This window comes from Temnothorax americanus, unplaced genomic scaffold (genome assembly GCF_048541705.1).
Source record: "Temnothorax americanus isolate GAGA-0224 unplaced genomic scaffold, ASM4854170v1 Scaffold46, whole genome shotgun sequence".
Classification (NCBI taxonomy): domain Eukaryota; kingdom Metazoa; phylum Arthropoda; class Insecta; order Hymenoptera; family Formicidae; genus Temnothorax; species Temnothorax americanus.
The window spans coordinates 760,895-777,278 of record NW_027509613.1 but is presented as its reverse complement, the minus strand read 5'-3'; the positions used below and the strand labels follow the sequence as shown (position 1 = coordinate 777,278).

General features: G+C 44.9%; 1 protein-coding gene and 1 long non-coding RNA gene across 2 annotated transcripts in view; one reads left to right on the top strand and one right to left on the bottom strand.

The window, feature by feature from the left end:
• LOC143903405 (uncharacterized) overlaps positions 1-8,595 on the top strand; it is an 85,985-nt gene extending 77,390 nt beyond the window's left edge. The window contains exon 4 of the long non-coding RNA XR_013258710.1: positions 6,838-8,595. This is a non-coding gene — a long non-coding RNA (uncharacterized LOC143903405). The remainder of the gene's footprint in view (positions 1-6,837) is intronic.
• Positions 1-16,384, bottom strand: part of LOC143903403 (uncharacterized) — a 143,446-nt gene that overhangs the window by 96,436 nt on the left and 30,626 nt on the right. The gene's annotated exons all lie outside the window — the stretch shown is intronic.

Genomic DNA, 16,384 nt, shown 5'->3' with positions numbered 1-16,384 from the left:
TGCGTACCAACCAGCCGATGCTGGGAAATGCTCGACAGAAACGATCCCGCGGAATTCGCAGCCGGCAGTGCGTGGACGTGCACGGCGCATAGCTGCGAAACGAATCGTCGTCCGTATCATGACCGATTCAATCAGAGGTGGCGCCAGCCAAGAATAAGAGGTTATAAAAGAGGAAGTGAGAGATGAGATGAGAATTGTATAGAGGAAGATGAGCGGCGGATGAGAGAGGCGGCGAAGAAGGTTGAAGTCCGATGCGCTATATGAAATTGTACATCTGCACTCTGATAAAAAAAATATATCTATCCCCCCTCTCAACAAACTTAAAATTAATTTCATATTTTACAGGAAATCTTAATTTTGTGGAACGGATTCTTATCAACCTATTTAAATGCATTTATAAACATATATTTCTACATGTTTTAGAGAAACACAGAAAGAAAAAATATTAAAAATATATTAGCTTTAGTTTTCTTTTTCTTTTTGAGACAGACTCAATATTTAATCAGAAGTGGTTAAATAAAAAACTTTTGGGATCTTTGAACCTTTGATTTTACATTATTTGTTCATTACAGATATTTTTTTAAGGAAATTATATTTTATTCTTTAAGATATCGAGAGCATATCTGTAAAGTTTTTTTTTTATTGAATGAGTCAAGCGAGTTAAATGATTGGAGTCTTTCAAATCTCAGAGTGTATATTTCCCAGAGTTAATTTCTGCACTTTTTTGCAAGGGGTAATGCAGTAGCATGATATCAATCCGTGAACAAAGAGGAAGCAAATAATTTCAAGGGTGGTGGTGAGATTCTTCCCTCCCCTCTTGCCCCTTCGCCGTGCATAAGCCGAATGAACGAAGCCGTGGAAGAAGAAGAGAAGGGCAAAGTAGCGAGAAGGAATGAACGAAATAACAATCCGTCGCGCCGGCCAGATCATCCCAGGCGGCGTGTGCTAACTAATGGCATTCAAAATTAGTCCTACCGGTTGCGAAATTATTGAGTACGAGTTCACGGACAAGGCGGCCGATACCAGAGGCCTCGTCGCGGACGAAAGTTCTTCAGGCGTGGGACTCACAGTAGCCGGAGCCGTTCCTCGCGACCACAATTGCCGGGGGCCTGCCGGGTTTGTTCGATATTAGTTTTCGACCCCGCTTCACGTCCACCTCCTCCTCCCTGCAATTCTCTTCCGTTCTCTCTGCCTCGCCTCCACGAACTCGGTCGCGAAAACGTTTAACTGGTTATTACGGTTATAGAGAAGCAGCGCGTTCTCGCGATACAATCTGTATCCGTTCTCATTTCTTTAATCTAGCCGACGATTCTACCGCCGCTACCGTCCATTATGCACCCGTTCAAATTATCTTACCTTTGTTGAATTATTTCCAGCGATTTGGATTAAAAATATTGCCCGCACTGAGATGAGAATGGATGGAAATTGCGTTTCAAGATAATGACAGAATTATGAAAGGTAGAGAATTTCTTTAGAATATATTTCCTGTATAATTCTGTCATTTTCTTTAGAAATCGTATTTCTAGAACTGATATAAATAATTCCTTTTTTATATACAATATTAACTTCTTATATTTCGTCTTATATTATTTCGAAGAAGACATGAAGATTTACGTAAATGCTTTTATTATAATTCAGTTTTATAGTTTCAGTTAATCATAAATTTAAGAAAAATATTCACTATTTCTAATCGATGTATTATCGAACTTTGATTGTATGATTATCTGTTTCAAGTATAAATGGTAATCGTTGAGTAGAGGGTCTGTTGGAAATCCAATCAGGAAGGAAACAGGGCTAATTAAGAGCCATCCGCCGATATTGACGCGGAAAAATTTAATTTAAATTCAGTCAATAATTAGTTCGAACGTTTCGGTCTTTGTTCCGACCATCTTCAGCATCTAACAAAATTCACAAATATGAACATAAATAAATTCTCAATATGTCCGTTATTTATACAGTAAACACTTACATGATATGTGTGGCAAATTAATTGACGAACACTAATCATCATACGAATGACGAGAAATATCTATTAATTTCCTATGGGTTTCAGCCACAAAAGGATAGAGATGTTGTTGAATCCTAAATAGATCTTATGTAAATGTGTGGGAGTAATAATCTAAAATGTGGCGGAAACTTACCCTCCTCATTCGCAAGAGGAACCGTCTGTCTCGAGCAACAGAGAAGTACTCACTTGTGAATTTTGTTAGATGCTGAAGATGGTCTGAACAAAGACCGAAACGTTCGAGCCAATTATTGACTGAATAAACTTATCTTAATTACCCCCGTTTCCTTCCTGTATAAATGATAAATCGCTGCGCAAACCAAATAGCTCGATAGATTCGAACGGTCATACTTTTCGAGAAAGACATACCTCTCTTGTATCGGTCACGATACCTAATTAATTGACGTTACCGGTTGCTGCGTATGGGCAACAGTCGAAAGAACGAGAGGGACGGCCGGACGCGATGGAATTTAACGGGGAGGCGACGAGAGACCGCGCTAACGATGCCGCCGCGAGGCGTTGATTGACTCGTGCCCCGATTTGACACGTGCTTCGTCGCCGTTGCTGTCGGCGCTCGGCTAATTTGAAACGAAGCGACTCTCCACAGCGTTAATGAGTGTCTTGTAATGCGTTAGACGCCGGTCATATCCCCAGATCATGACGCAAGCCTACTTCGCGTACCCTTTCACCCCTACCCGATCCGTATGGTTCGATGACGATCTAAGATGACTCGACTGTTCCAGAACATTTGTTAAGTGTCTTAGATTTCTACGTTGATTAACTTTAACCGCGTTTTAATTATCTCTCTGTCTATTTCACGACTTTGCCTTTAGGATTAAATAGTTAAAAAAAAAAAAAAAAAATGAGAAATGATTGATTGCTGACGCGTGATAAAAAAGTTAATTCGACTAACTCGCGATTTGGGTCACTAATATATCGATTACAAGTTTTTTTAATGAAGAAGTACAGGATTTCTGTTGTCTAATGATTTCCTTTCCCTGCGCCATTTCGATGCTCCTGTCGTCTTGCTTTAGTATTTTCGGATTATCCCTTCCTTCTGCTAGACCAAATGTGGCGAAGTGATACAAATTCCTTCCGACACATTTCGCTCTGAACGACAATGATGAGATCATTTATCATCGTAGAAAAATGAACGTCTTCCACACACCTCTCCCTACGCACCATATCTTTAGCATGAATTACCTTGTTCCCACGAAGAATTACATACTCAGAAGACCGACAAGGCGGTCCATCCGACACGGATCTCATCTTCGTCTAACGTGTCCCGCTTTTACCTGCCTATCGACCTGTGCTACCTCCAGGATAAGATTTTCGTAACCGAAACTCACGGCGAGACGATTCTCTCGCTTTAACCGGCGTCTCAGTCGGCGACGTAGGTGTAAAGCGACTCGCGGAAATTTAATTTGAAGCTTGGTTAGCCTTTTCATTAGAGAGTCTCCTGCGCCGTCATGTCGCCCAGTCCAGAGAAAACATTTTCTCAGAACGTTGAAGTAGACATGTCGTTATTGTAATGGTGCTCTCGCCAAGTCTCTTCTAATCATTACCCGGTTGTCTTCGAGCCGAGAAGGTAAATAAATGCGCGTCGTGTGTCTTATAGTTTACTATCTCGGCTTCGTTACGTATTTGACGCCGCGCCGTGTATATAGAAAAGGTCTGCGCAGGAAGATAGATGCCAGCGGATAAAAGTAAAACCTTCTAAACGGTGAAAGTTGAAAGACGGTGTCGAGTTTTCAATTTTCGTCCGGCTCAACTTCTATATGTTGATGAATTGAATAATCATTTTGTGCATCGTCTCGTCTCGTATTCTTTCGCGCGCGGAGAGAACCGGTATGTTATTTATAAATCTTCTCTTAGGCCAATTCTGCGAATCACTCACATTCGCGCCAGCTGCTCTTTTGCGATTCTGTATACACATGCACGCGTGCACGCGCGGCTCGTGTACAGGAAGCGTTCCTAATAACATCGGCCACGCCACTTCAGCTCGCTTTAATGATCACATGCAGATTAATTAGTTCATTAGGGATAAGATTGGGATTTAGGATTGGGAAAGTTTTTGCTGATCATGCCGATAGCGCGAGACGGCGCTGTCGATGTGATTGAAATTATACGGCGTCCGTACCGCCGCGCGGCACATAAGATGTGTGCTTAATGTCGGAATTATTACGCATCAATTTTGCGCGTTAAGCCGCTGATCGTTGTCACCGTCGCGGAGTAGTAATTAGATAGAGCCTCGCAGGTGTATTACGCGCAGCGAGCAGCGCGGATCGGGTTGCCTTCCTCGAGGCTCGTTGTCGTCGATGCCTTCTCCGAGAGAAAGTAATGTGCCGCGCTCGCGGTTATACGATTTCCCGAACAAACGAATCGTAACGACGCGGATGCGCGGCAAACGCGAATAAACGAGATCCCGCTTTTAAACGTCGGACAAGTGCGCGGCAAGGGAAAACAAGCCGCGTCTAATTTTCCTTGACTTGACTCCTGTCTTGATTGACTGTCACGTGGCGCGCGACGACCGTGATCGGCACGCGCGAGACAAGGCGAGATCAAACGAACGCGATCCTCAATCGAAATGACCAGTCAGTTAATCGACCGGGCTGCTTTGTAAATCAATTGGTTTGTAAATTATTTGTTCGAAGTTGGTTAAACAATTACCGAGTTAGGATACAAAGTTGTACTCTATAACGTAGCGGGCGATCACGTAGATCTCGTGTCTGTTGTCCTCGACGCGGCGCCGATATTTCAATCGTTCGATAGGACAGCTTTCTATCGGGTGCGACCCAGGCCGGATGTCATTGAATGAATGACGCTCGCCATGGCGTATAAATTTAAATCAAGCATTCGCGCATTATGCTCCACGGCCGCACGGCTCTATGGAGCCATTTACTATGAGGCAAACCACTAGATACCATTAGATACGACCTACGCGAGGTTCCGAAGGTGTCGAAGGCTCTGGCTCCCTTCGACGCTACGAATTTACAGGAACGTGACGAATGGTTTGAGTAGTGTAGAGCAGTTGAACGCCCACACGCACGCATATACCCCATAAATCATGGAGACACAATGCCGATACTCGTTTATGTTTTATAGATTTGCATAAATCAATTTAGTGAATCCCACTGATTGTACAAACACTGATTGACAATCATAGGTTTAACAGCTGGCGAGAGTGCATATATTAATTTAGAAGATTTCATTTATTTTAAACGTCATAATTCAAGTTCTTTCGCGCTCATGTATTACTCGAGACATTTTTCTACTCTCAACATATACGTATAAGAATTTAGTTAGCCATGGCCGTGTTTGGCCATTGTTATCGTATTTTCCTAAGATTTGAAATAATATCTTCGATAGATAAAGCAATGTATAGGTACAATACTGTTTTAGAAACTACTTTAGGATCCACAGATGCATTGCGGCAATGCACGAATAGGATCTCCTGGTAAAATGAGAGCCACTGATGGCGGAAAGCATCGCCGCCGGGACGCAGATCAGAGACCGTTCTGAGGCACAGGGGCCCCCATTACTTGTGTCCACAATGTCGGGATATTAACCCGCTTCACCTGAATGCTCGTCGTGCACGCTTCGCGTATTCCTCACGGTTCCCTCCGCTGGCCGCGGGGACGCCGCCGCGCCGCGCCGCGCCGCAGCGAAGAAGCGGGGAAGAGTGCAGAAGGAAGGAAGAAGAAGGAGGAAGAGATACGGGGAACGACCACACTTTACCTCACCTTGCATACGGGGGCCCCGGCTTCGTCGTGCGCTCGTAGAATCGTGCCACTTGTCCTGGAATTCTCGGGGACAAGTGGCGTCCGAGTGGGTCTTCTTCCGCGTTCGCGTGGACGCGCTCGAATTCTACAGGCATTTTCTACTTACAGTAAATAAGGCCACTTGCGGAGGACTTGCTCGGCACCGCGGGGTACTCGGAATAACTTCACCTATACCAGCACGGTGCGCGATTCGATCTTCACTTAATGTGTTCTCGCGGTAGAGATCTTCCGTGAGCTAAACCTGTCTTTCATGAAAAATATAGTAAACAAAAAAAAATATAAAATCAAGAATAATTTTTCATCACTGTTTACGATTAAAAGCTAAATATTCGCGTCTTTGAAAAGTAGCCGTGTATTAATTCACGACCGTTGTTCGCGAGCGTTCGTCGATCTTTATTGGCGTGCGATCGATTATTCTGTATCGTTCTGTAAGTACATCGAGTGCAAAGCGGGTGCACATTGTACGACAATGACTCCGCGCGCAGCCTACGCGCCCGTGTTCTTTCGCAACGCTGACGATAATAAGGATAATAACTCGATTTTATTGTCCACCTTTGCCCTTTCCCCCCTTTTCCTTCAGGAAGACATTTTCTGGCGTGACGTGCCCCATTCCGATCCTCGCGCTACATAATGCGCCACTTTCGCGCCGTTCCACTTAAACCTAATGCACCGTGGCATCACTAAACGCATCTTTGATCTTAATACCGGCGATATAATGCGCGAAATTAAATTAGCCGCTCCGTTGTATCACGGAGCAGGTCTTTCGCACGAACGTGACAACTGAATGGATCAAATTTTTCTCCCTCGCTCTCTCATTAGTTCGCAACACGAGCGAGAGGAGAACATTAATGCGGTCATTTATTATGAGAAAGAGAGAGGCAAAATAGACGTACCCAAGTACTTCCTCTGGCTTTATTCCTACCCTCTTTTTACATTTCTCACTAATATAGTTAATACTAATAATATTATAATTTAATATAGTTGATCTGAGTATATTTAAATCACTTTTTACAATTGCACTTTTATATTTCTGTGTTCATCAAACATTAGATACAGCGACTGATTAAGGGACGACTACAGGAAGACTTGCAAATCGAAGCGGAACTTTCGTACGACGGGGTGACTAAAATGCGTACGTGACGCATCAACATTTTCACGATGACCCAGCGCTACATTCTGCAACGATCTAAGAGAGGCGTAAACAGACCGGCTATATAAACCACCAACGGAGGACCGACCAAGAGGATATACGCGTTGCGGTACAGTCAGCCGTGCAAACTCGACCTCGATTTTCCTCCATCGCGACAATCTTAATATTATGATGACGCGGAGTCCGTTTCCTGCTGTAATACTTTACGCAGAATTATTAGATTTGAATAATTTTAATGAGATTTTCTTCGGAAATTAATATCATTGGGACGTTAGCATGGTTCTGCTACGCGACGTTCCGCCACGAAGGTCTCCGCGCGTAATTGGTACTACGAGAATTTACGACCCCTTGTTCTCCAAGCGTTTTAGATAATGTGCGAGATATTGGCGGTCAATGGACATTAAAATAAACGATGCTTAATCGACGAGTGTCAGAGTTAAGTAGCCTCGCGTATGAAAAAAAGAATCTCCTGTATCTCTGGATGTTAATAGTTCGAACGTGACACGGCGCTGCTTTACGACGTACTAGATAGTTCCCCCGGTTTCGCAAATGACTCTTTAGTCGAGCACCGCTGATTAGTATAGCCGTTAAGAGTCGCCAGCGGAATACATTTTACCGATAACACTGTGCATAATATCGGCACGCCGAGGCACGGACGCGTTTAACCGCGATTTTGCGACGCGATTGTACCGGCAGGCATGGTGTTACATATTAGTGTTAATAATTCACGATTTTATGGCTGCGAACTCGTGAAGTTGGCATTACCGCGGTGCCTCGGGCACAATGCAAGTACAGTTTGCATCGACGTGAGCGACTCTCTTTACCATTACTCTTTCCCTCTCGTCTTCCTGGTGCGCTCCCAGCATACCTTATAAAGGTTCAAACACGCCGTAAATCCTCGGTGCTAGATAGCGTTACCGAATCGCGATGATTTTTGCGACGCCGACGGGCCGCAGTGTTTATCGATAAATCAAGCGACGACAGAGCCGAACTAATCGGCGCCGGGCACTACTCTCTTTCTCTCTGTAGTGTGTTTCTCTGTGGGTGTAAATTGAATATCACTCGCGCATACAGCAAGTGCCACGAAGAAAGAACGCGATGAAAGAACGGGTTCGCGCACCGTGAAACGCGATACGGTCTCGATACCTTTGACCGATATTGATCTCCTACATTGTAAAAGGAAGAAAAGAATGACACGCCGTACGAATACGGCGCGAAATGGTCCGGTCGTAAAGTCGCGGGGCGTAGGTGTTAACTTCTCGCGGTGCCAATTCAATCGCGAGCACAAAGCACCAACGGATATGAGGTTCGCTGAGCGAAAAATCTTAATTACGAATTTCGCAGCCATCTGATTTACGTTATTTGCCAGTCGACACGTTTCACCCGGCGCCGATTGCGACTTTATCTCCCTCTTTTTAAGTCGTTCGGCCTTTGTTGCGATGATCTACGATTAATATCGATACTTTGACTGACTTTGCAGACTACACTTATAGACCCAAGGATATTTATATCAAACAATCCGGGCAATATTTTTTTTATCTTAATCTTATATCAAAATATATTGTAATATCAGTTATAAGTTGTACAAAACGATACACTGAATCAAATGATTATTAATATATAAAATGTATTAGACAGAAATTCAAATAATAAATATTACAAACGAATCTACTTTTAGCTGTGTTTTCTTTCTTTGGGGATATCACTCTATAAAAAAAGATATGATTTGATACGTTATTTAAGATTAACCAAATTGTTGAAAAAGAGTTCTCTCTTAACGCCCACACCAAATAATCAATCCTTATATCACTTCCCTTTATCCCTCGGATAATAAAGTTACCTTGCCGCGAAATTGCCATTTAGTCAAGTTTGTATCTCGGTAACTTTCAAGGAGAGAATCTATCGCGCGCGCGGTGGCTGCGTCGCCCGAGGGCTTCCGCTGGCGCCTGTGATCGGCATTTCTCGCGGCCTGTCATTACCATACGCACTCATCCGTTGCACGCACAATCTCGCCTGCGTGAGTACGTGCACGCCAATCACCGCGTGTGGGAGTACGGCGACGTCGAAGTGTCTCGTGTGCGATCTCGCAGGAAGCACGAGAGCACGTGCCGACCGACCGGGAACTCGATACTCGCGATAACCGTCGTTCCGCCGATCCGCTACTATCAGCTCATTCGTTTTAATGCGGCTTATAAGCGACCGCTTCGTTCCGCTTCGTACGCGAAACGACGTACGATAGATCGTGGTTTAATGACGCAACGCTATAAACTTCACCTTGAAATTAATAAAAGATGCTCCTAAAATTAATCCGAAATGTAAATGTGATTTTGTTGATTTATATTACAATGTTGTGCGAATTCTCTTTTAAAATTCAGTATTTACTCGAAAGAGCATTTTAATTTGAACGCGAATGCCAAAGTGCAATGCGTGGCGATTCGGCGATTGCTTATTGCATGTGCTGTTGGGTTTTGATAGGATATAACAAACATCGATATAATACGTCACCGTGACTTGTTCCTGGATTAGTCATCGACGGAAGTCGCCGTTCTTAATCGTTATGCGCGACGAGATGCGCGTCGGAGCTTTGATCGGTTAACTACCTCGCGGCCTTGAAAGTTTTAGAGACGCATGCGTTAGAAATCTAAACTGCTTTAGTTTTCCTATATAATTAAAATAATTGTGTATATTCTCAGTTTGCTATATTTAATTTCTTATAGTCATCTTTTATTTCAAACAATCTCGTAAATTTATCGCTGCCTATACTAACGCCGTTATATTGAAATGTTTGATTATTTTTTTAATCAACGGCATATCGATGGCAATCCATCTCTGAGACTTGAGGTAAGCTATTGAGGAATAACTAGCGAGAAAGAGAATTATAGCACCTTTTCTGCACAAGGCCTCGCGTATGGCATGTCGACAAGATAATTATTGCAAAAGCCATTTCCACAGGGACGATCGTCTAGTTGCGCGTTGTAACGAGGCTATACGCGTCGTTACGCATGCGATTATCGGGAGTGAAAGATTACGATATGCAACATGAAGTCGCCCTTGTGTGCGATTAGATGTACTACTGCGGATGCGCATCGTTCGATGCCTCTCACAATTGTGCTTCTCGTTAAAACAGGAACGTACTCGTACACGACGTCTATTTCTGAGAATCCGCAGAGAAACGAAGCGAGAGTCACGAAGAAAATTCGCGCAAATTCTTTTCCTCTATTCAGAAGAAATCTCAATGTTTACGATAGCGAGGACGCATCGACGACATGCGTGTATAAATGCGCGGGTCCGGCAATAACAATAGCAAAATACTTGCGTATGCCCGCTGATATTTGAAATAGACGCAATTTCACAGAGAGATTGAGATACCGACTTAGCGGTAATTCAACGACGAAACTCTTGAGGAGTGTATTTCGTATGCCTGGCTCCATTAATATTCTCTCGATAAGGGACGCGAGATAGTCGATCTCACATTCTCGAGTCGTAAAGACGATTCGACGACGAGTTTTATTGGCTCGTAAATCGAAAGACGATCTCACCGTCGCGTCGCGTCGGCGCGGCGGTCCGTTTTCGCTCCACCGCGAAAATCTATCACGCATGGCGAACGAATTCCGCGATGATGATCGTTGCAATCAGGACTACAAGTCGAGAGACAAGTATCTGTACAGGTCGCGTAACCTGCTGCGCGTTCGCGATCTGCCATGATAATCTGCTCGGGTCGACGAGCGTTGTGCGGGTCCATTCCTCTCTCCGCTGGCCGCCGAAGACGCGTAAAGGTTAACATCGACGTAAAGGCCTCCGCGGACGTTCCACATCACCGTGCCCGTTGCCATTTCTGGCAAGTAGATGCTCTCAATTGCCAGGACCATAAATTGAGCGCGATAAACTAGAACTGATACGGAACACAGATCGATAAAATATTAATACAGGAGAGAACGACGGTAGTTATATCACCGATGCGTAGAAATATTATTGATTTCGTCCGCTGGATTCAAACTGCCTTTCTTTTTATTCCCATCCCGTCGATGCTTTTCTAACGATCGCGTCTCATGTCTTATACATAATGCCACGTGAATGGCAAACGGCAAACCTATTAACGGGTGATTATCTTTTTATATTATTATTTTCTTATCCTCGCTCGTTCCTTTATCTTTTTTACGAAATTTTAATGAGGTGGACTCTCACTCTAATGAATCCTAACGGATATTTCAACTGTAAAAAGTTCTGGTATCAGATTGCGAATTGCCCGTGCAGACACGTAGTATAAATTAATACCACGTGGTATATCTCGGAACGTCTTATTATTATTGCCCCCAATTGCTCTAAAGTCGTTTCTGAATTTGGATACCGTTAGAATGAGAAACCAAAGCAGCACACTATCAAAAAATTTTGCTTGCTGGCTGTATAGAAAAAAATAAATAAATATGCAAATATTTTGAAAACTTTATAATTAATATTAAATTAATATGTTGGCGCAATACGTATAATTTATTACATTAATGACGTGTTTGAAAGCAAATGACAATAGTAAATATGTTGACAAACAATTAAAAATGTGATTATCATTGTGTTAGCGCGAGATTTTGTTTCGCATCGGTTTATGGATGCGAATAATTTCAGTGTGCCAGAGCAATGGGTATTGTTGCCTCTTTATGCGCATACCGTTACGGATATTATGTGCTGGAATACCGCATGCGTGTAGCGTCGCGTCGCCCATGGCGAGTGCTCCGCGATCGACTTGATGAAACGAAAGGAAGCGATTGTTCTAAGAGAGGAGTGAGCGACTCGCGCGAGCGCGTTTTCATCCATCCCTGCTCTTTCACCTCGATTCTTCTTCTCGCCGGTTGTTGCGTTCAATGGGATATTCAGAACAACGGGGAAAGGCGGGGGAGGACGGGGAAGCCCACAATCAGTTGCCAGGAGGAAGAGCGAACTTGTAAAATCACTCGGAGGTCACTCGGAGCACGCGAACTGGCGCGCATACCGCGCGAACGGTCTCGATACGCACCACCGCCCGCTGTCGCTTGTCTATGATGCGCGATGCGCCTTTTGTCTTCGGCTTCTCGCCATCGCGAAACGTAAACGCAATGCATCTTGCGATCCATTAAACTATGAAGTGCGACGATATGTAATACTGTAAAGGCCATATCAGGCTACGGATCAGGATTGAGATTGGATTGAAATTTAATCAATCAGAATAGGGAAAACTGACCTCAAGTTTAGTGAACTTTGCTATGATTGGTCAAGTTTCAATCCAATCTTAATCCCAATCCGTAGTCTGATACGGGCTTAAGGGTGATATGCTAAAGAAAAGCTACTACGCTATGCGATGCTCAATCTGCGCGAATGTATGCGATACAAATAATTTCTGAAAATGAAATTAAAGCTATAAACAAAAGAAATTCATAGATTTCCAAAAATTTACAAACGTAAAACAATAGAAGTGAGATTTTCGTGTTTATTTATAAAAAGATTGAAAGGGTGCACAACCTCCCTCGAGGCCTAATAATTGTCGGTACAAGTCGCGTGTCCTAAATTCGAATACGTGCGATGCTTCAAAACACTAGGTAATAATTCTCGAGAAAATATGGAGAGGTTGTGATACGTTGCTGAAAGTGAAAAGGCGATTAGGGATAGGAGGCAGGGGGCGAGCGGGGAGAGAAAGCGAAGGTATACGCAGTGCGAGCGCGAGATCGCGGAGGAGCATCGGTCGGTGGTGGCGATAGCCGCGTTACACTTGAAATTGCTCTCTCGCTTCTCTCTCCCGACCGCGCGGACGGCGCGGCGCGCGCGCAAAAATCGCATCGCGATCGGCTCTCTCGGCAAGACGAGCGCGCGCGCGCGATCGGGGCGCGGGCAGCCAACCCAGGCAAATGTCAGGTCGTGACTTTCATGCGGTCTACCACCTGCCATGGGATCGGTAAGTGCGTCGTTATTAATGGCGTCCCGATCCGATCGCATCCGGAATAGGCGTAGGTCTACGACGATGCCTCGATATTGCTTCGCTCGCCGCCGCTCTTCTCGCTGCGGGCATTTGATCGTTGTTTGCTCGCCGGTACATGCTGCTCGAATAGATCCCGCGAGTTTATTCAAGAGCGTTCCACGCGAACGCTCGGATGGTCGTGGGGAGGTGTGCGAGTCGCTGGATGAACGGATGACGTGTTCTTGCGAATATCGCGTCGCCGCTGCACGAAAATTACCGTGCAAATGCATGAGAATCGTATTTCGCAAAGGAGCAATGAAATTTAGTACATTCTATATCGCAGTCGACACCGGTATTTGCTTCATACCGCGAGTGTCGCTTTTACGGCCCGAGTGCGCGCTACAGTTACATACCCCTATACACTTTCTGGAGGATATTGTCCTCCGGTTAGCCGCTTGCAGTCATTTTATTCCTCGTGCGCGTTACTCACGCCGCGCTTTCTAAGAACTTTTCGAAATGTTGATAGTGACGCAAGGCTCGAGAATCAAGGGCCCCGCGAGTGCGTCGGCGTAGCAGCCTATGTGACATGATTCGGTATGAAAATACAATTGCCCCGCTTACACCTCGAGTAACTGTGTCGACTCCCACGCAACGCGGTTGACCCGCGCAGTTGAGAATTACGCGATCGCATATTGCCGCACGGATAGATGCAAGAACGATTATCGAACCTTCTTACGACACAAAAAATATTCCGCCGTGCAAACGAAGGATGATAAGAGCGAAACGTTTATTACACACTTTGCGTTTTGCAAAGTTCTGCAGTACGTCACAAGAGCGCTATTATTGTGCTATCGTCGTGCGGAGTTCGTGTTTCACGTGCAATCGTATTTTGCCTGAGCTCGAATTCACGATGAAGAACAGAGAGCCCTTTAGACCGCAATAAAGGATATGTCAGGCATACCACGCGAAGCACTTCCGTCTTCATTTCATTTCGAGCCAATGAAGTTCGCCGAAGTGATACGCTCATCCAATCTGACTTGGAAAATTTATCTTATGGACGCATTTAAGACTCGAGAGTCTCTTCAACTCGTTCATCGTACCTCTTCCCCGCGCACGAACGCACTCGCCAGCTCGACTCGCTCCAAAAAAGGATTGCTCGTTCTCTCGTAAATCGAGAACATCGCGGAATCTTCGGCCCGAGGCCAAATTCGCCGTACGTATGTACGCTCGCGCACCGAATCCGCCTGGATGCGCTCGTGTGATATATCGATGACACGAGCGTGGGTGTACCGGGAAGTCGATCTGGTCAGAACGAAAGCGAAGGAGAGACGAGAGAAGAAGAGAGGGAAACATGCTTATTAAACAAAAGATTTTCTCACGGTTAGAACGTTAGGAATTGGAGTACGTTGCGCCAGATTTACCTCGTATACGCGATTGCAACATATAATCTGTATTAACTCTGTAGAAAATAAAGTTCATCTCAAACTTTGAAAGGGAATTTGAAATTAATTTGCCTTACATCGTGAAATGTTAATAAACATATCCACATCTCAAATAAATAAATTGCACCTAACTGATACATATAACAGATCATTCACGACAATATTACGTAATAAAACCTTTTTGCACACGCTTAGGAACCGTTAATATAATAAGGGATAATTTACTCATATCGCTCTTTTTGAAAACCCAAATGTGTAAAGAAAAATAATTTTTTATTTCTAGTCGTCTTGTTTCGAAAGCGATCACAGCAAAGATTGACGTTAAAGATTGTATATAAAAATTCGCAATCGTGTGCTCGCACCGCGATCGAACGCAGGAAAACGAAAACGACACGGCATACGCATCTCCCTAGGAGAGATGATCTCCCTGCTCTCGTGCACACTCGCTCGACTCGCGTAGGTAAGTACTCTTCTTTTTTTTTCTCCTCCGCAGCAAGCGGTTGCGATTCCGCGATTTACGATTCATTCCCCGCCGTCGCGGATTCCCGGGGACAGGCAGCGCGACGCTTTATCGAGCGCTCCGCAGTAACCTTTCCATAACTATCGCGTCTGTTGCCGTAGATCAACGGTAACGCCGTGGCGACCAATTTACCGAGCGACCTCTCGGCCGACCTCTTCTCCACCAGGCCTCCTTTCCGTACCTTGCAAATATATATCCCGTCCGCGATGTATAACCCGTGCGCTCTCGCGCGCAGTATATCGCGCGCGTCTATTGCCTGGTCCCAGGTCCAGCGAGCGATGATGAAGACGATGACGCGATGACGCAACCGTAAACGACGATGAACCACAACGACGACAACGACGACGACGACAACGACGACGACGACGACGACGACGACGAGGACGACGACCACTCGAAGGATTGCGGCGAAGCGCGACCGCCCGTGCGAACGCGTGAATAAATTTGCGATTGCGTCGACCGCCCCAGCAACTATGTTGTCTTGTTGCCTGCTTAATAAGCCGCGCGAGGTCTGCAGGTTTATGACTTGACGTTGTACCGGCGCAATAGCAGTAGCGCTGCAATTTGACGTCTCAGCCCAATAAATATATCCTGGATTTTGAAAGCGCGGTATCTCGCGCGACCGGCTTAGTAATGAACTGCACGTTCTCGTATCTGTTGGAGTCAATCAGAGAATGCCGGGTGTAAAACCGTGGAATGTACGCCGGGTATCCCGCGGTGTGCGCTTATCCGTTGATAATGAGACGTCGAAGACAAGACGCATTGTGGGCGGACGTCGAGCGGGTGATTATTGATGCGGACTTTTTCTTAACACGAGTCTCGCTAATTCGATCATCGCATGAATCAGGTACGGCGGCACGCGTATGTTCGTAGGATAAAATTTTCAATTTCACAATTTTCTACGTTCTGAATGGGGCTTTTATAATTTTTTATTTCACAATTAGTTCTGACCAACTATGTTTTGATCAATATGAAATCTTCATTATTGTAACGATGATGAATATCCGGTTATTAATCGACAAGAATCCATGTAAATTTTTTATTCCTTTTCCACAACACAATCAATTTTCCAGAGACGCGGTAGCACCTTGCGCCAAGTGTATTTTCCATAAAATTATATCTTTTCATGGTTTAGTTTTACGCGGCTGTTATACTGCATATCTGCGATTCTCCCGTTGCATTCCAATGGCAGGTTCGTTGACGCGTCGTCAAGCCAGGAGAAAGGAACCGGCCTACGTCCTACGTATATGTTAATTGCGTTAAACCGACGAAACCGCGATCAGCATAATGAAACGGACAATCAGCGAACACTGCTCGGGCTCTCGTCACGATTTCACATTATAATGTCCCCGTTGCAACCATGCGGCCCGCGGCACACGGTGGCCCACAGGCCTCATGTCCCCCGTGCGGCTAGGCGAGTGCATTAGATCGGGGTACACGTCGTTGCGGCATGTCGCGGCCTTTTTTTGTCCTGCTGGTGAACGAGAAAATCGTTGCTGCACCGAGACCCCGTTCGCGGGACGTATGTACACATCGAGCTTTTACGATTGACCTCATACATT